Below are 21,669 nucleotides of genomic sequence, written 5' to 3'. Positions count from 1 at the left end.
TTTTTATTGTTATTGCTGTCATTGCTACCATTGTTGTTAGATAGGACAGAAAGAAATCAAGAGAGGAGGGGAAGACGGGGGAAAGATAGACACCTACAGACTTGCTTCACTGCTTGTGAAGTGACACCCCCACCCCCAGGAGCTCAAACCTAAATCCTCACACCAGTCCTTTCACTTTGCGCTTAATCCACTCCACTAACGCCCAGACTGGGCTTGGTTTGATTTTACCACCAGGGTTATCACTGCTTGCACAATTCCATTATTCCAAGTGGAGTTGTTTATTATTATCTGGTCTCCTACGCCTACACTGATCTTCTCTGTTCCAGACTCTTGGAAACAGAGTTGGCAGTCAGCTGAGGTAAAGAACAAACACCTCATCACAGACCCCTGCAAGCGTCAACCCGGCTTTGACCTAGCACGTTATGATTGGGCCCTCCTCAGTCGCTATTGAACAGGCCATGGCCGGTGCGCCGCTATGTTCCATCGCTGGGGAGCCAGAGACGACCCGAACTGCCCCTGCGGCTCCAGACAGACTATGACCCACATAGTCAACGACTGCCACCTCTCCAGATTCAAAGGAGGTCTCGAAACTTTACATCAGGCTCAACCTGACGCTTTTGACTGGCTACGGAAGAAGGGCAAATGCTAGAAGATTATTATTATTATTATTCAAAATAGAAGAGATAAAGAGACCAGATAGCTGTGGCACTGTTCCACAGCTCATGAAACACACACACACACACACACACGGAGATTAGAGGCTTGAGCCCAGTTTTTCACACATGGTAACGTGTGCACTCTCCTGGGTGAGTCACCACCTGCTTTACAAAAGTTTTTTTTTTTTAATTTTTTATTTAAGAAAGGATTAGTGAACAAAAGCATAAGGTAGGAGGGGTACAACTCCACACAATTCCCAATACCCAATCCCCATAACCCACCCCCTCCCATGGTAGCTTTCCCATTCTCTATCCCTCTGGGAGCATGGACCCAGGGTTGTTGAGGGTTGCAGAAGGTAGAAGGTCTGGCTTCTGTAATTGCTTCCCCGCTGAACATGGGCGTTGACTGGTCAGTCCATACTCCCAGTCTGCCTCTCTCTTTCCCTAGTAGGGTGTGTCTCTGGGGAAGCTGAGCTCCAGGACACATTGGTGGGGTCTTCAATCCAGGGAAGCCTAGCCAGCATCCTGGTGGCATCTGGAACCTGGTGATTGAAAAGAGAGTTAACATATGAAGCCAAACAATTTGTTGAGCAATCATGGATCCCAAGATTGGAATAGTGGAGAGGAAGTGTTAGGGAGGTACTCACTGCAAACTCTAGTGTAATCCTGCTTTCAGGTATATATTTTGCAGTAGTTTATGGATACGTGTGCACATAAGCTCTCTCTCACAAAAACTGGTGTATATCTAGGTTATGGGACTTTGTTAGAAAGTGAACTACCTGAGATGAAATTAGAGTGTACTATTAAAGGATAGGTCTCACCCGAGTAATGAAGCTGAAGGGTTGTCATTCCACACATGAAGTCTCTGGATACAGTCTGAGGTGAAGCATGTTGAGGTGGCAATCGTTGCTTTGGTTAGGTTGTGATCGGCGGATGCAATATTATTTGGTTTGGATTGGGAGAAACGAGAATTCTCTTGGTGGCCTAGGTGGTTTGGACCTCTAGTGGCCTGGGAATAATTGCCTTCCTACTTGTACCTGTACCGGTTCCTCAATGTACAAGCCTCTCCTGCCCTAACCCAAACAACAAATAAAACCCTATGGAGTTGAAGACCTACAGATTATCTCAGAGGATCTCTCTGAGGTCCTAGCAAAACAGAGTGTTGCTTCATGGCTGGTTTTGTCCACATTTCAAGACTACTAATGATTTTTTACTACTGTGGAGTTCCTTAGGAGGGAAGTAAGTTCCCTTCCTGTAGGTTCAATGTAAATTCTCTTGAAAGAAGTACAAGGAGGGAGTCGGGAGATAGCTCAGTGGGTTAGTTAAGTGCACTTGGCACGAAGCACAAGGACTGGCTTAAGAATCCCGGCTAGAGTCCAGGCTCCCCACCTGCAGGGGAGTCACTTCACAGGTGGTGAAACAGGTCTGCAGGTGTCTCTTTCTCTCCCCTTCTGTCTTCCCCTCCTCTCTTCATTTCTCTGTCCTATCTAACAACATCAATAACAACAATAATAATTACAACAATAAAAAGCAACAAAAGGGAAAATATTTTTTAAAAAGTACAAGGGAACACATATGATAGCTGTTTTCCAAATCTTCCTTTATTAGGTTATAAGGTAGAATTCATGCAGAAGTGAAATTAGAAGAGAGAACTCAGAGACAAATACCTGAGGGCCCTGGAGAAGTTCCAAGAAGGCCCCTTCATGTGTAGACATCTGTTCTTCAATTCTTACACACATCATACCTAGGCCAGCCTCCTATTGGTCAGCTGGGAGTAGTAGGTGCAGTTACCTTACCCATACTTAAGCATCTTTTTTTGCTCAAGTTTCTTCTGCTTTCCATGTGTCTGTGACCCAATTCCCATGTGTGCAAACTCAGTGCAACAAAGGGTCTGTGCTTTCCAGCATTTCACTGTACCCCTGTGTGGTCCCCAACAGAACCACTATCAGCAGTGGAAGTTTGCTTCTCTGAAGAGAAGTTCACAAAGATTTCTCAGTCAGGAGAGACATGGGGAGCTGGGGCGCTCTCAGATCGACTGACCTCATCTCAATGTCTATCTCTCTTCCATACTGGCCCGATTTCACATCAGTTACACTCTCCAGTCCTGGAGGCACTACTTCATAGACTGAAGTAAATTCACTGCTTTCCTTTTGTGTGTTGATTTCTTTTTTCTTTTTAACCAGAGCACTGCTCAGCTCCAGTTTATAGTGGTCAGTGCCTCAGCGCCTGAAGCATGAAAGAAAGTGTTTTGCAGAGCCATTATGCTGTCTCCCCAGCCCCACCAGTATGATAAATTATTCAGTCTTGGATTTGCTTGTCTTTTTTTTTTTTTTTTTACCAGAGCATTGTTCAGCTCTGGCTTAAGTGGGGGGGGGGGGGCATTGAGGGGAACCAAACCTGGGACTTTGGAGCCTCAGGCATGAGAGTCTGTTTGCATGACTATTATGCTATCTACCCTCCAGCTTTTGCTTGTCATTCTTAACTACACAGCTGCTTGAAACTTGGTGTTTGCTATTTTCTGGCCCAGGCAGGGTCCAGCATGTGGTAGACACATGTGGCTTTCACTGTCAGTCTCTGTCCTATCTCTCTGACTCCATGTGACTCTGGGGAGCCCATGACCAAGCCAGCTCATTTCTCTCTTCCAGAAACTGGAATCTTTAGGTGGGAGAACTGAGACATAAGAAACTGATCAAAGTATCTGATAACCATTCAGAAAGGGTCTCTTAGGCCCATGATCCCTCACCCTGTTGGCTTGCTTATGCCATACAAGGCCCACATTGTATGACTCTTCCTCACTCTGTGAGCTGCTTCATTTCCTATTCCAAAACCTGCTTTCTTGTTTGCTTAATTTAAGCAATACTAATATTTAATTCAGGTTTCCTTATTTTTTTTAAAAAAAGCAAGTTTAGAAACCAATTTCTATTTTTTATTGTGAAAATGACAGTTATCTAGAGAAGTACCTGAAGTGTGTTGCAAATAATCATAAATTAAGTACCTATGTATAAGGGCCAGGTGGTGGTGCACCTGGCTGAGCACAGTTACCATGTGCAAGGACCCAGGTTCAAGCTGCCTACAGAGGGGAAGCTTTACAAGTAATGAAGCAGTGCTACAGGTGCCTCTCCTTCTCTAGCTCCCCCTTCCCTCTCCATTTCTCTGCCTTTATCAAATAAAACTGAATATATGTATACAATTTAAAAATCAACCATTTTGCTTTTGTATGTTGATTTTTTTATTTTTTTAATATTTATTCCTTTTTGTTGCCCTTGTTTTATTGTTGTAGTTATTATTGTTGCTGTTATTGATGTTGTTGTTGTTGGATAGGACAGAGAGAAATGGAGAGAGGAGGGAGTCAGGTGGTAGCTCAGTGGGTTAAGCGCAGGTGGCTCAAAGCGCAAGGACCGTCATAAGGATCCCGGTTCGAGGACCCGGCTCCCCACCAGCAGGGGGGTCGCTTTACAAGCGGTGAAGTAGGTCTGCAGGTATCTTTCTCTCCCCTTCTGTCTTCCCCTCCTCTCTCCATTTCTCTCTGTCCTATCCAACAACAAAGATATCAATAACAACAACAATAATAACTACAACAATAAAACAAGGGCAACAAAAGGATATAAATAAATAAATATTTTTAAAAAGAAAGAAATGGAGAGGAGGGGATACAGAGAGAGGGGAGAGAAAGATAGACACCTGCAGACCTGCTTCATTGCTTATGAAGCGACTCCCCTGCAGGTGAGAAACCAGGGGCTCTAACCGGGATCCTTATGACCTTGTGCTTTGTACCACCTGTGCTTAACCCACTGTGCTACTGCCCAACTCCCCCCCCCCCCTTTAAACCAGAGCACTGCTCAGCTCCAGTTTATAGTGACTGGTCCCTTAGAGCACCACCTAGGTCTTAGAACTGAATGTATAAGCTGTAAGCCCTCCCTTCTTTCAGTGTGTACACCCTTCCCAAATCCAGCAGTCACCTTGCTCTGCCCCAGCCACTATGCCGGTACTCTTTTTTTTTTAATTTTTTTATTTAAGAAAGGATTAATGAACAAAACCATAGGGTAGGAGGGGTACAACTACACACAATTACCACCACCTAATCTCCATATCCCACCCACTCCCCTGATAGCTTTCCCATTCTCTATCCCTCTGTGAGCATGGACCCAGGGTCATTGAGGGTTGCAGAAGGCAGAAGGTCTGGCTTCTGTAATTGCTTCCCCGCTGAACATGGGCGTTGACTGGTCAGTCCATACTCCCAGTCTGCCTCTCTCTTTCCCTAGTAGGGTGTGTTTCTGGGGAAGCTGAGCTCCAGGACACATTGGTAGGGTCTTCAATCCAGGGAAGCCTGGCTAGCATCCTGATGGCATCTGGAACCTGGTGATTGAAAAGAGAGTTAACATACAAAGCCAAACAAATTGTTGAGCAATCATGGACCCAAAGCTTTATGCCGGTACTCTTAACAATAATTATCTTGCTGCTTTGTAGACTTCCCACTTACCCATCTCTGCAGCGTTGTTTGACTTTACACTTTTTGAATTTTCTATGAAGAGAATCTTTGTGTCTTCTCTTGGTATTATGTTGGTGAAAGACATCCATATTTTTATGCACAGAAAAAGACTGAATAGCTATATGATGAAAATTTGTGCTCTTCCCCGTGGGGCTACTACAGTGACAGCACTTCAGTGGTCATCTTTGTTCCTGTCTCCCAATAACCTGTCAGCATACTTCTCTGCCAGATATTCCTGCAAGTTGAAGTACTAGAGCACAGGGCTTGCATTACTCCATCATTACAGGGTAATGCTACATTATTTTCCTAGAGTCCAATTTTACATTCCCAGCAGCACTAGATGATATGATGGCTCTAACTCTATATCTTCTTCAATCTTTTCTTCTGTTTGTCTGTAACTTTTGCTTCTCTGGAAGTTTTATTTTTATTATAATTCTCTAATAACTGATGAGGTATGCACTATTCCAAATCTTCATGGGCTGTTTTCTTCCTGAAACAAATTGATATTTCACATCCATGTGAACTTTAATGTATAAATGTAAATAATAGCCCAGGTTCCTCTAACTGATCATCTGTCAAGATTTACGTTTATACTCAGTCATCAAACTGAAGGGAAATTAAGATTTTCTAAAATCCAAATTTTCATATAAAATGTATTTGTTTAATCTTTATTTACTTAGCCCAACAGACTTTTTTTTTAAGATCTCATCAGAAATTCTTATTCTTAAAATCATATGACATTCCACTTAAAGATATAAACTTTGCAGGGGCCAGGCAATGGTATACCTGGATATATATATATATATATATATATATATATATATATATATATATTCAGAGACACTTACATTGCTGTTCTCTATTTGTGAAGCTTTCCCCCTGCACATGGATTTCAGAGGTTTAAACCTGGATATTGAGCATTATAGCATGTGTGCGATTGCCTGGCCCCGAAACATAGTTTTTACTGTACAACAAATTTTCTGTCCCTTCTTCATTACAAATTTTGGTTCTCTACTCCTTGACCAGTAGAAGGATAGAATGGGAGTTTAAGATATAATGACAATAAGATACTTCTGGGTATGATACTTAGGGTATGATTTTAGATTCTGTTCTAGTCTAGGGAATCATCTAGAAGAAGGATGGAGCTTAGGAAATAGCATAATGGCTCTATAAAAGACTGACACCTGAGCTTCTGAGCTCCCAGGCTCAATCCTCAGCACCACCATAAGCCAGAGCTAAGCTGTGCTCTGGTGTCTCTCTTTCTCTCTCTCTCTCTCCCTCTTTCTCTCCCTCTCTCTCTCTCTCTCTCTCTCTCTCTCCCCCTCTCTCTTATAGGTGGGTATGTATCTTTACCTCTGTAACTCTCTCATTAAAATAAAATGAATTTTACAAGGATGGAAAATAATTGGATTTTATGTCAAATCCAATAAATTGCATTTGTGCATAGAAAAGTTTTATATTTGGTGATCTTGGAGGTGGCTCAATGGATAAAGCACTGAACTCTCAAACATGAGGTCCCGAGTTCAACCCCCAGCAGCACATGTACCAGTTTTATGTCTAGTTCTTTCTCTCCTCCTTTCATTCTCATTAATAAATAAATAAAATATTTCTTTAAAAAATGGAAATTTTTATATTTGCACCCAGACTCTAGGGAAGAATATCATAATGACTTTGTTGCAGTTTAGGATAGAAAACAAAGCAGCAGTCTCTTTGTCATCTGCAGTCTGCAGCGATGCTACTCTAACTTGGCTGCCCTTAAGCTCTTCCATATAGAACTTTTATATGTTCCTCTTAAATAAAAAAATAAATAAAAATAACCTTGAACACACTGCCAGGTTTAGCTTTGTTTTGGAGGGGTTTTATATTTTATTTCTAAAGAAGAAAAAAAAAGTAAAAATTGACAAAAACCATAGGATAAAATGGGTACAACTTCACACAGTTCCCACCACCAGAACTCCATATCCCATCCCCTCCCCTGATAGCTTTCCTATTCTTTAACCCTCTGGGAGTATGGACCCAAGGTCCTTGTGGGATGCAGAAAGTGGAAGGCCTGGCTTCTGTAATTTCTTCCCCGCTGAACATGGGCATTAACAGGTCGGCCCATAGTCCCAGCCTGCCTCTCTCTTTCCCTAATGGGGCAGAGTTCTGGGGAATCGGACCTCCAGGACACATTGGTGGGGTTGTCTGTCCAGGGAAGTCTGGTTGTTATCATGGTAGCATCTGGAACCTGGTGGCTGAAAGTGAGTTAACATTTAAAGCCAAATTGTTGACTTAATTAATCATGAACCTAAAGGCTGGAATAGTGCAAATGAAGAATTGGGGGGGTCTCCATTTTGTAGATAGCTAGTAGGCATATTTTAGTTATATACCAAAGGGCCTGTGGCTATACTAGTTTTTAATTTTTTTTCTTTCCCCTAAGCCTGAAATAAGCAGGTAGATCCAAGTTATTGTCTGGGGAGATGATAAAATGGCTGGAAAAAGGAACAGAAAGCTGGATCAGGGGAGAGTAGCTCCCAAATATGGGAAATATGTATAAATATTGTTGACTGTAAACCCCATCAATCTAATATGATCTGGGGCCCATATTCAGCTTAGGAGCCTATGTGACCTCTGCATCCATGTAGACATGAGCTCACATTCTGTGGTCATGAGTATGAACATTCAAAGCTGCCCCAATATCAGGACCCATCTTCCTCAGATGTAGCATAGTATATTGTCCAGCCTCCCTTCAGAGGATGGAACATTCTCTACCATTGTTGACCCAAGTTGAGGGCAAGGTCCTATGAGGGCCCACATAGGAGTCTATTGTGTTGCTCCTAATAGAGATGACCTGTAAAAATGGAGAGAGGGATTTATTCGAGGTCTAGGTCCATCATGTCTGTTCGAGAATCTCAGGACTCCCCAACTAGGCTCCAGCTGATGGGGTGGTCTGATAGTGACTAAAGAGTTATCGTTAAAGTATGCCAGTCTCTTGCCCTTATTCAGCTTTTGCAGTCCTTACTTTGATAAGGTTAACTTTGGAGTAAGTGAGGGAAGTGTAATAGGAAATAGGTGAGGAGGGCACCTAAGTCTAATTAGATACTATTTCATTAAGAACTTTATATGACTCACTGCAGAATACTGTGTACTTTTGCTTTCAGGTATATATTTTGCCCTAATTTATAGATACATGTGAACCTATGCTCTATCTCATGGGACCTGGTCTATATCTAGGTTTTGGGACTTTGTTAGGAAGTGAACCACCTGGAATGGAAATAGAGAATACTATGAAAGGAAAGGTCTCACTCGAGTAATGAGGCTGAAGGGTTGACATTCCATGCCTAACATCTCTGGACACAGTCTGAAGTCAAGCATGCTGAGGTGGTACTCGTTGCATTGATTAGGTTGGAATTGGCAGATGCAATATAATTTTGTATGAATTAAGAGAAGTATGCAGGAAAGTGAGCCCCACCCTAGAGGTTCCAGGACTGGGGGAAATATAGGTTCTAGAGAGGAGCAAGAGGTTCCTGCTGTCTTGCGCTTTAAGAAAGCAATAGATAGTTATTGCTATAAGTCACATTATTTGGCAATTGGGTTAACTTTGAAATATCCCTTTGTTAGTATTTGCTGTATCATACACAACATCACCATAATTTATGTCTTTTGACATTATTTGTATATAGCTGTGTCACCAGTTGCTTCTGTTCTCCCTGGTCTAAGCTTTTAAGAGAAACAACCTATGGTCTGTGCATTAAAATGTTTGATACATTCAGTCAATTTTCCCCTCTCATATTAATTAGTGATCTATATGACTACAAATTAATAGGAGTGTACATAAACACTGTTCCCACCACCAAAAGACTGTGTCCCATCCCATCACACACACACACACACACACACACACACACACACACTACCCCCCCCCCCCCCCCCGTGAAGCCGAACATCCACCCTCACCTTCAGCCCAGAGGTTTTACTTTGGTGCCCTACTCCAGTTTTGTTTGGTTTTTACTTTAACCAGAGCACTACACAGCTCTGGCTTATGGTGGCACAGGCAACTAAAGCTGAAGACTCAGGCAGGAGTCTTTTTGCATAACTGTTCCTGATTTCTCTGGTTCCTGTTACCCGTGCACCTGAGAATGAGTGGCAGTCACCAAGGTCAATGAAAGGAAATAGAAAGCAAGTTGGGTATCTATAGGGCAATTTTATTAGGAGCACCTTCCTTAGAGGGAAGGTATATTAGGGAAGAAGAGAGGCTCCTGCAAAGACAAGGGGTCCTTGAGTGAGAGCCTAAGCTGGGTGGAGGCTTCTCAGGCTGCAGCCATATTCACTCAGTCAGTTCCAGATAGGGTGCCTCTAAGGTCACTGTGGGAATCTTGCCCTCTGCACAGCAAGGTGTGCAGCATCTTTTGCAGCTTCATGGGTGTTGTCTGCTTGGCTCATTGGAACCTCTCGAGCATGGTGCCTTCTGATGACAGGGGAACCAAAGAGCTCTTGATCTTCTGCCTGGAGCCCCTCTCCCTACCTGCTGTCACTGTCCCTCTTCTGTCTCATAAGCATTATATTATCTCCCTAGAAGCTTTTGTTTGTTTTTGCTTCCAAGTTTGGACCATTACAAATTGTGCTGCTATGATCATAGGCATACACAGATCTCCCCGGCAGTGTATGTGACAGAATGATACTCTGGTTCTCTTTCTTCCTCCTCTCTAGCTCTCTCTCTCACACACATAAATAAATCTTTTTTTTTTCCCAAGTGTTATCTGCTCTACTAATTCCCTACCACATCCTCAGAGCTGACCATCCACATCACACCTGCCCACTCCTATCAGATCCACACAAGCAGTACGGATCATTAGCAGTCCAATTTTTAAATATTCACCTCCTCTGGTCAAAAAGTGCTTTCTTGGAGTATTGCCAAAACGCCACCCTTCACCCCTTATTCTGAACTTGTTGGCAGGTGTGAAAAATTGCCACTGGACTGTGATATCGCAATTAACCCACCTTTCACATGTTGGTGGACAGCAGAGCCTCTAAAACAGGCCTGAGCAGTAGAGCCTGGCAGTTCCCTAGCACCCTCTGCAGGACATCAGAAAATGTCCATGTGGGCTAAGGGACATTCTTGAAATAAAGTGCCCCTTGGTCCAATGGTCTTGGGAACCACCAAATACCAAATGTTCCACTTGAAGACTCTCAGAGCAGCTTCCCATGGTCAAAATGCTGAGATGGGACTGTGGGTGGTAGTGTACCCAGTTGAGTGCACACATTACCATATGCAGGGAGCCAGGTTCAAGCCCTGGCTCCCCACCTGTAAGGGAGATGCTTCACCAGTAGTGAACAGGTCTGCAGATGCTTATCTTTCTCTCCTTCCCTACCTCCCTCTCCTCTCTTAAGTTCTCTCTGTTCTATCAAATAAAATAGAAAGATGACTGCCAGGAATGGTGGATTCATTCTGGTGGCAATAAATAAATAAAACAATGAAATACCACTTCACCCCTGTGAGAATGGCATACATTAGAAATAATAACAAAACAAAAAATGCTGGAGAGGTTGTGGGGGGGAAAGGAACCCTCCTGAACTACTGGCAGGAATATAAATTGGTCCAATCTGTGAAGAATAGCCTGGAGAACTCTCAGAAGGATAGAAGTGGACCTACTTTATGACCCTGTAAGGAACCAAACACACCCATCCAAAAATATGTGTATATACCTATATTCATAGCAGCACAGTTTGTAATAGCCAAAACCTGGAAGCAGCCCAGATGTCCACCAACAGGTGAGTGGCTGAGAAAGTTGTGGTCTATATACATAATAGTATACTACAGATATTAAGAATGATGATTCACCTACCTGCCCTTGGACTGGTTCTGCTGAGATTTGAGTAAGGGCAGTTTGGACCAGGAAGACAGAAATCATCCCCAGGGAATTCTGTCACTGAGAAAGCAGAGACATGTCTCATCCCTCACACACCACTGGTACTTGGATTGAATGAATGAAATTGCAGATCATATTTGGCCAAGATTTCCCAAGGTAGGGACTAAACTGGTCCATTATATTTTTGTTTCTGAGTTTATGCTGCTCTTCTCAAAATGGGTATCATAATTAAAACCAAAAGACTTCTGGGGGGCAGGTAGTAGCACAGTGGGTTAAGCGCACATGTCGTGAAGCACAAGGACCGATATAAAGATCCCTGAGCCCCTGGCTCCCCACCTACAGGAGGGTCACTTCACAAGCGGTAAAGCAGGTCTACAGATATCTATCGTTCTCTCTCCCTCTCTGTCTTCCCCTCTTCTCTCGATTTCTCTCTGTCCTATCCAACAACAAAGGCAATAACAACAACAAGGGCAACAAAATGGGGGGAAAATGCCCTCCAGTACCAGTGGATTCGTAGTGTAGGCACCGAGCTCCAGTGATAACCCTGGAGAAAAAACTTCTGTTGGGCTTTTGTTGGGTGTCTAGCAAAAGGCAGTTTTATTACAACATGGGTTATTTAGGTACATAAAACTGAGGTAGCAGAATAAGCAAAGAGGGAAAGACCAGTCAGCCATATCGCAGGGAGCCATGAGTCCTTGGTTTAGTAACACATGTTCAGGTCCTGGGGTAGCAGCATGGCAGGTCAAGGAAAAGGAGAGCAGGAACAAAGTTGAACAAAAGGAGAGCCAGAAAAAGGGGTGAACTTCTGCCAGGAGCTTGCTTAAAAAGTCACTTGTACCCACAATCCTTTAAGAGTTTGTGCAGCCATATGTTAATTACATTCATATCCCATAATCCCTTTTGTTTACCATAAGTAAGAATAAGGTTCCAACAAGTAAGGGTTGAAGCAGACTCCCCACTGTGAGCCTCAAGATGAAGACATTGAATTATTCCCAGCATGGCTGTGGCCCAAGTATGGAACAATCATATTGCTCCATGTTTCTCTGAATCTGGGCCCCAGATCAGCATCAATGTTAGCCTGGAACTTTATCAAGAACCAGATTCTGAGAGACCCACTCCAGGGCTACTAAATCAAATTCTGGGGGTACCCAAGGAAATGCTTGGTCAGGTTCTATCAGAGAATCCTTCCACATGTGACAAGTCAAATCTCTCACTTTGTAAATGAAAATACTTTGTACTAAAATATATCAGGTCATTTAATAAGGTCCTATGGTAGTAGTGGGGCCAAATCAGCCATGTTTCTTAATTTATTTTATTTATAGGAAAGAAATAAATTGAGATGGAAGAGAGAGAGAACTGCAGCACTGGTTAACCTACTCATAAAGCTTCTCCCCTGAAAGTGGGGACCAGGGCCTTGAACCTGGGTACTTGAAACTGTAATGTGTATGTTCAACCAGGTATACCACCCCTTCCAACACCATTACAGGGATTTAATGAAATATCAAAATGCTTGTGTAAGTGCACAATGGTGGAGGAGGACCTAGGCTGGGGTGGTTAAAGTGTTTTGCAGAAAACTGAGAAATTTTACACATGTATCAACAACTATATTTACTGTTGACTATAAACCATTAATTCACCCAAATATAAACACTCATGCAACCAGTTTCCTGCCTTGAGCAGTAAGTGCCTGGTGATTTGGCGCCCCCCAGGGGTACCCTCTCAACCCAGTCTTGCTCAGAGATGGACCAGGGAAGTTGTGGGGCACAACCTGAGAGACAGACTATCATGTCCCTCAGGCTCTGCCCACAGTCAGCAGTTAGGAAAGCATTTCTTCCTATATTGCCCTGTACATTTGAAATCTCAAAACATGAGTTGGCGCCTACTTCTGGTCTACTCTGTGAGTTTGGACAAATGACTTTAAATCAACTGTAAAATGGAACCAACACTATCCAATTTAAATGCTTATGTTAAAGCAAAGTTGGGCATTGACTTTGAACCTAATTTCAAAATGACCTGCGGGGGTATAGATCAACCTGCCAATGCCCATGTCCAGTGGAGAAGTAATTACAGAAGCCAGACCTCTCACCTTCTGTACCCCATAAAGATCTTGAGTCCATACTCTCAGAGGGATAAAGAACAGGTAACCTTCCAAAGGAAGGGATGGGATAACAGAACTCTGGTGTTAGGAATTGTACCCCTCTTATCCCAGTCTTTTCAATCATTATTACATCACTAATTTTTTAAAAAATGACCCACAGAACTCGTGAACATACATGTTCTAAACCCCTAATGTTTACAACATCCTGGCTCACTTGGGGAATCCTGAAGAGAGTTGAAGCCAAGTCATACCAGCTCCTAGGAGCTCAGTCATACAGCATCACCTGTGTAAATATATATATATTATTATTATTAGTGAAGGCTAGGTGGTAGTGCACCTGGTTGAGCACACATGTTACAATGTGCAAGGGCCCAGGTTCAAGCCCTCAGCCCCCACCTACATAGGGAAAGCTTCACAAGTAGTGAAGCAGTGCTGTAAGTGTCTCTCTTCCTCTCTACCTCCTCCTCCCTCTCAATTTCTGGCTATCTCTATCCAATAAATCAATATAATAAAAATTGTATTAGTTACTTCATATTGATGTACAAAATTATAATAGGGGTATAATTCTATACAGTTCCTAGCACCATGGTTCTCTGTCCCCATCACCTCCACTGGAAACTACAGTAGTTTTCTCAAGGTCACCCATAAGTGCTGATTGATTCTATGTGTGTGTGTTTGTGTGTGTGTGTGTGTGTGTGTGTAGTTATATATATGTAATTTCTTTTCTTTTCTTTTTTGCCTCCAGGGTTATCACTGGGGCTCGGTGCCTGCACTACAAATTCCACTGCTCCCTGAGGCCATTTTTTCCCTTTTGTTGCCCTTGTCTGTCATTGTTGTTGTTAATATTATTGTTGTCATTGTTGTGGTTGAATAGGACAGAGAGACCTGCTTCACTGCCTGTGAAGTGACTCCACTGCAGGTGGGAAGCCAGGGGCTCGAACTGGGGTCCTTACGCCAGTCCTTGCACTTTGCGCCACATGTACTTAACCCGCTGCGCTACTGCCCAGCCCCCTATGTAATTTTTTAAATGGCCCTGTCTTTACTTCCTTTCTAAGTCATCCTTATGCCTATTATTACTTCCAGGTATCTTTCTTTTTTTTTTTTTCTCTTCTCTCTCAGATAAGAGAAACTGTGCCTGGCTTCCTCTGGTGTTTTCCAAATTCACTTCCCTTTCACTGAAGATATAAAAACAAGATTCCTGGTGGCCAACACTTTGGGTCCTGGTGGAATGAGGGTACAGAGACCTCTGGTTTACTCTACCTATTATTTACCCCTCTGAAAGTATGGACCAAAATTCTTTTTGGGGTGCAGAAGGTGAGATTTCTGATTTCATCTTTATATTTTCATAAGAAACCAGAGCACTGCTCAACTCCAGCCTATGGTGATATCAGGGATTGAACCTCGGACCTCTGAGACCTCAGGCATACCAGTTGGGTGTGTTTCCAACATATGGTCTCCATCTTTAAGGCAGAGACTAGTCTATCCAGACTCCAATGTCCCAGAAATGGGGAAGGGGGTGGGTTGAATCCATTGCTAGGTATCAAGTAGCCTGGGGGTTCTTGTGGTCTGTTGACCCTCAGAACACAACACGCTGATTGACCAACCCCATCTCCAGATGATACACTCAGTTCCCCTGGTACTCAGTTAAGTCTGATACAATCAGAGAAATAGAGAGAGGTTGCGGCTATTACTGTTTCTTAGTCTGTAAAAATCAGGTGGGGATGGGGGCCAGGTGATGGTGTGAGGACCTGGGTTCAAGGGCCCTGCTCCTCACCCACAGGGGAAAGCAAGTGGTGAAGCAAGTCTGCAGCTCTCTCTCTCTCTCTCTCTCTCTCTCTCTCTGTCTTTCTCTCTCTCTCTCTCTCCCTCTCTCTCTCCCTCCCCCCTCCTCAATTTCTCTCTGTCCTATCAAATAAAACTGAAAAAATAAAAAAGGGGAGTCGGGCTGTAGCGCAGCGGGTTAAGCACAGGTGGCGCAAAGCACAAGGACCGGCATAAGGATCCCGGTTCGAACCCCGGCTCCCCACCTGCAGGGGAGTCACTTCACAGGCGGTGAAGCAGGTCTGCAGGTGTCTATCTTTCTCTCCCCCTCTCTGTCTTCCCCTCCTCTCTCCGTTTCTCTCTGTCCTATCCAACAACGACTACAATAATAACTACAACAATAAAACAACAAGGGCAACAAAAGGGAATAAATAAATAAATAAAAAATAAAATATTTAAAAAAAGAAGAAGAAAAAATGGTCACCAAGATGTGGGATTTGTAGTTCCAGCATCCAGCCCCAGTGAAAATCTTGGTAACAAATTAATTAATTAAAATAAAGTGGGAATAATAAACTCATTGTCCTAACAAGAAACCCCAGACTGTATTATCAGTCTATTCCTGAAAATAGGGCCACAATATTGCCAAAGACCATTTTCTGAAGAAAGAGATTTTGAAAAAGCAAGCAGTTCAAACTTGCTGGGTGTTATTGACCCTCCGTGTCAGCCTTCCTCCAGCACTGTGCCAACCCCTGCCATTGCAGTTTGCAGGACATATTATCCAAGAGGATGGCTGACCTGTATTCTTCACACTGACCTGTATGAAGAAACCAGACCAGCCTGCAGAAGCAGGAGCCAGCCCTGAGAGGGTTAAATCATCACTGGGACTTGGGGCCATCTGTCAACACAGGTGGAGGGAACTTCCATCATCACAATTACAGACTGTTAGAGCCGAAAGGAGCTCTGGGCCTTGCAGCTACTTCCTTTGGCAGATGTGGAGACTTAAACCTAGGCCAGTGTGGCCCAGGAGGTTGGCATAGTGGGTGGAGACTTGGATTCTTAAGTGTGAGGTCCTGGGTTAGATCCCGGGCATTGTATGTGCCAGAAGATACCCTGGATCTCTCTTCTCTCCTCTCTCATTTTTTGTTAGCTTTTGTTTTGTTTTTGACACCAGGCTTATCACTGGGACTTGGAGCACTACAAATCCACCATTCTGTCAGCCATGTCTGGTTGCCTTTCTTTCTCTTTCTTTCTCCCTTTTTCTTTCTTTCTTTCTCTTTTTAACTTTTTATTATCTTTATTTGTTTATTCGGTAGACACAGTCAGAAATCAAGAGGGAAGGTGGAAATAGAGAGGGAGAGAGACAGAGAAACATTAGCAGCCCTGCTTCACCATTCTTGAAGCTTTCCCCCTGCAGGTGGGGACTGGGAGTTCAAACCCAGGTCCTTGCACATCGTAACATGGATGCTCAGCCAGGTGTGCCACCACCCAGCCTTTTTCTTTCTTTCTTTCTTCCTTCCTTCCTTTATTTCTCTCTTCCTTTCTTTCTTTCTCTTTTCTTTCTTTCTTTCTATTTTTTATAGGACAGAGAAATTGAGAGATGAGGGAAACATAGAAAAGATATACCTGCAGACCTCTTCACTGCAAATGAAGCCCTCCCCCCCACAGGTGGGAAGCAGGGCCTCAAACCCAGGTCCTTGAGCATGGTAACCAGGTGTGCCACCACCCAGCCCCCTCCTTGTTCTCTAATAAATAACTAATGAGTTGGAAGACAGCATAATGGTTCTGCAAAAAAAGACTTACATGCCTAAGTCCCTAAGGGACCCAGCTTCAATCGCCAGCACCACAAGCCAAAGCTAAACAGTGCTCTGGTCAAAATAAATAAATAAATAAATAAATAAATAAATAAATAAATAAATAAGCAATTTTTAAATTTTTTATTTATAAAAAGGAAACACTGGCAAAAACTATAGGATAGAAGGGGTACAATTGGGATTCAGGCGGTAGTGCAGCAGGTTAAGCGCATGTGGCCAAAGTGCAAGGACTGGTGTAAGGATCCTGGTTTGAGCCCCTGGCTCCCCACCTGCAGGGGAGTCGCTTCACAGGTGGTGAAGCAGGTCTGCAGGTGTCTCTTTCTCTCCCCCTCTCTGTCTTCCCTCCTCTTTCCATTTCTCTCTGTCCTATCCAACAACAATGACATCAATAACAATGATAATAACTACAACAATAAAACAACAAGGGCAACAAAAGGGAATAAATAAATATACTTTTTTAACTTTTAAAAAAGGGTACAATTCCCACCACCAGAACTCCATATCCCATTCCCTCCCTTGATAGCTTTCCTATTCTTTATCCCTCTGGGTTAATTGTTTCCCCACTGAACATGGGCGTTGACAGGTCGATCCATACTCCCAATCTGTCTCTCTCTTTCCCTAGTGGAGTGGGGCTCTGGGGAAGCAGGGCTCCAGGACCTATTGGTGGGGTTGTCTGTCCAGGGAAGTCCAGTTGGCATCATGGTAGCATCTGGAACCTGGTGGCTGAAATAAGAGTTAACATATAAAGACAAACAAATTGTTGACTCATCATAAACCTAAAGGCTGGAATAGTGCAGATGAAGATTTGGGGGTCTCCGTTTTATAAATAGCTGGTAGGCCTATTTTAGTTATATTACAAAGGGCCCATAACCTTACTAGGGATTTTTTTGTTGTTGCTTGTTTTGTTTGTTTGTTTGTTTTGTTTTGTTTTTTCCTGAGCCTGACATCTGATATGCAAGTGGATGCAAGTTATTATCTGGAGAGATAATGTCATGGCTGAATAAAGGACCAGAAAGCTGGATCAGGGCAGAGAGTAGCTCCAAAATATGGGAAAGGTGTATAAATATTGTTGACTGTAAGCCCCATCGATTTGATCTGACCTGAGGCCCATATTCAGCTTAGGAGCCTATGTAGCCTCTGTATCCTTGTAGATCTGAGCTCGAATTCTATGGTCATGAGTAGGAACATTCCAAGCTGCCCCAATTTCAGGACCCATCTTCCTCAGGTAGAAGATAGAGTATGTTATCCAGTTTCCCTTTAGAGGATGAGACATTCTCTACTATTGTTGACCCATGTTGAGGGCAAGGTCCTATGGGGGCCCACACAGGGGTCTGTTGTGTTGCTCCTGATAGACATGACTGGTAGCAATGGAGAGAGGGATTTATTCCAGGTCTAGGCCCATCATGTCTGTTTGGGAATCTCAGGACTCCCAGGCTAGGGCCCCAGCTGATGGGGTGTCCTGATAGTGACTAAAGAGTCATCATTAAAGTATGCCAGTCTCTTGCTCTTATTCAACTTTTGCAGTCCTTACTTTGATATGGTTAACTTTGGAGTAAGTGAGGGAAGTGTAATAGGAAGTAGATGAGGAGGTATCTAAGTAGAAACTATTTCATTAGGAACTTTATGGTGTCTTTTTAGGTCGTTCTACTTGCTTACTGCATATAATGACTCACTGCAGAAGATTTTACTTTTAATCATATATTATAGGCCACAAGAGTCACTGCTAGAACTCCATGTCATTATAATTCCTCTAAGTGGACATTTTTTTTCCTGTGGGTGAGAGACAAGGGAGACAGAGAAAGAAAGGGAGAAAGAGACATTACAACACTGCTCTGCCACTCATGAAGCTTTCACTGTGTAGGTACTACCAAGTGATCAGAGGCTCATTTTTTAAAAGCCTAGATCAATTATAATTTCACCAAGTTCAGTGAGAAGCACTAAGAGATGAGCTAATGTATTCTTTTTTTTTTAACTCCTTTTTGTTATTCCTGTGACATTGTATCATAACATTATATAAGCTACAGTTAGACATAATTATAAATCAACATGTGAACATGCTACATTTTTACCATACTATTCATCTTTTTACTCAATCTGCCTGCCCTCTCCCCTCCCCTCCCCTCCCCTCCTGTATGGCAACCACCAATTGGTCTTAGAGTCTGAAAGCTTGTTTTTACTTTATTTGGTTCACCACTTGCTTTCTCTGTATAATGTGGGTGGGGGAACTCCTCCAGTGCTGTTCTTCCTATCTGGACCATTTCACCACTTAAGCATATTCCTTTGAACCTCCCATGATGTTGTGAAATACAAGAGACTCTGAGGGGGCAGGGATAGCTCACCTAGTAGAGTACACACTCCACCCAGCTCAAGCTTGGGTTCAAGCCATATGGAAGCACCATGAAAAAGATAAGTGACTAGCAGAGCAATGCTGTGATGGCTCTCTTCCTCTTTTCCTCTCTCTCACCTTCTTTCTAAAACAAAAAGAGTGTGCTGAAAGTGGTGGAAACGTGCAGGAGCAATGGCCCTGATGACATAAGCCATAGAAATATGACAGCTTTCACATATGAGAGGGAAGAAAGGCATAGATTCTGTTCAAGCAAAGAATGGTGGTAAGACAAGGACAGTTTTTTTTTCCCCTCTTAATTGGGTCAACAGTAAAATACAGTCGTTTGTACATGTGTAACATTTCTTGGTTTTCCACATAACAATCCAACCTCCTCTAGGTCCTCTGACACCATGTTCTAGGACCTGAGCCCTCCCCCCTCCCCAGAGTCTTTTACTTTGCTGCAATACACCAAACCTGGTCCAAGTTCTGCTTTGTGTTTTCTTATTTTTCAACTTATTTTTTGTTATGAGTTATTTAATAATGATCAACAAGATTGTGTGATAAGAGGAGGACAATTCATATAGTTCCCATATGCTATCCCCTCCATTGGAAGCTTCCCTATTCTTTATCCCTATGGACCAAAGATCTCTTGGGGCACAGAAGGTCAAAGATCTGACTTCTATAATTGCATCTACACTGGACATGGGTATTGAAAGGTTGATCCATAACCCCAACCTGTCTCTACCTTTCCCTAATGGGGTGGGGTAAGGGGAAGTGGGGTTCCAGGACACATTGGTGAGGTTGCCTACCCATGGAAGGCAGGTTAGTGTCATGGTAGTATTTTTCAACTTCTATTTATGAGTGAGGTCATCTCATTTCACCCTTCTGTTTCTGACTTATTTCACTTAACATGATTCCTTCAAGCTCCATCCAAGATGGGCTAAAAACAATGAAATCACCATTTTTTTAATACCTCAGTTGTGTTCCATTGTATATATAGACCACAACTTTCTCAGCCACTCATCTGTTATTAGATACCTGGGTTGCTTTCAGGTTTTGGCTACTATAAATTGTGCTGCTATGAACATAGGTATACGCAAATCTTTTTGGATGGATATATTTGGTTCCTTAGGATATATCCCCAGTAGAGGAATTGCAGTGTCATAGAGTAGATCTGCTTCTAGCCTTCTGAGAGTTCTCCAGACTGCTCCCCACAGGGGTTGGATCAATTTACATTCCCCACAGTAGTGCTGGAGGATTCCTTTGTCCCCAGAACCTCTCCATTTGTTGCTGATACCTTTCTGATGTATAACATTCTCACAGGAGTGAAGTGGTATCTCACTGTTGTCTTTATTTGCATTTCTCAGTGACTTGGAGCATTTTTTTTCATGTTTATTGGCCTTTTGGAGCTCTTCTGTGGTGAATATTCTGTTCTTGTCCTCTCCCCATTTTGGGGTGTGTGTGTGTGTGTGTGTGTGTGTGTGTGTGTGTGTGTGTTTTGTTTTGTTTTTTGTTTTTTTATTTTTGCTGAGTTTGGTGAGCACTTTATATATTTTGATTACTAGCCTTTTGTCTGATGTATGGCATGTAAAGATCTTCTCCCATTCTGTAAGGGGTCTCTTTCTTTGGGTAGTGGTGGTTTTTTCTACCGTGCAGAAGCTTTTTAATTTGATGTAGTTTCATTGGTTTATTTCTGTCTTTGTCTTCTTTGTAATTAGATTTGTATCATTGAAGATGCCCTTAAAATTTAGATGGAAAAGAGGCCTGCCAATATTTTCCTCTAAGTATTTGGTAGTTTCTGGTCCAGCATCCATGTCCTTGTTCTATTTGGAATTTACTCTTGTGTTTGGTGAAATAGAGCAATTCAGTTTCATTCTTCATGTTTCAACCTAATTTAAGACAAAAACAGTTTTTAAGAGTCTTATAATTATATATAATGCATATAAACTATATATGTAATACATTCATATATAACACATTTACATGAATACATAGTTCTCTGTTTCTTTTTAAATCATATCCTTTTCTTTCTAGTACTTTTTAATTTTTTCTATACACTTTCCTTCATTGTTTTTATTTTTCTTTCTTTTTCTTACTATACACAAATCCTTGAGTTTCTGTAATTTTGTATTTATTTCTGAAGTCACTTTATCCATTTAAAAAATATAATTTATGTAATTATTCATTTTGGATAAAGAGATAAATGGAGTGGGAAGGAGGAGATAAAGGAAGGTGGGGGCTAGGGGCTTAACCATGTTAATGTGTGTGTTCGACAAGGTGTACCACTGCCAGGCCCCACTGGATCCTTTTTTGTCACCCTTTAACAAAGTTCTACCATCACCACCTCTTATTCACCCCTTCCTTTTGACTAACAACCACTCCCAGATATTTGCCTGTCTCTTCCTTCAACATGTATGTGTCTATTTGCCATGCTTCTTCTTATGTGAACTTAAAAATCATTTTTCAGTATTGTATATTATAGTCCGTCTACTTTGCAACATCTTTTTTTTTTCTTTCTTTCTTTCTTTCTTAGCTTCTTTTCACTTATTGGGGACTTACTTACATGCATGATTGTAGCACTTGCTACACTCTACTGCTCCCAGCGAGGTTTTTTTTTTTTTTTTTCCTAGTGATTCACCTTCCTAGGTGGTTTGAATTGTAAGACTTTTTTATATTTAA

This window comes from Erinaceus europaeus, chromosome 10, assembly GCF_950295315.1.
Source record: "Erinaceus europaeus chromosome 10, mEriEur2.1, whole genome shotgun sequence".
In the NCBI taxonomy this organism is placed as follows: domain Eukaryota; kingdom Metazoa; phylum Chordata; class Mammalia; order Eulipotyphla; family Erinaceidae; genus Erinaceus; species Erinaceus europaeus.
The sequence above is the reverse complement of the archived record's forward strand: the minus strand, read 5'-3'. Positions refer to the sequence as shown.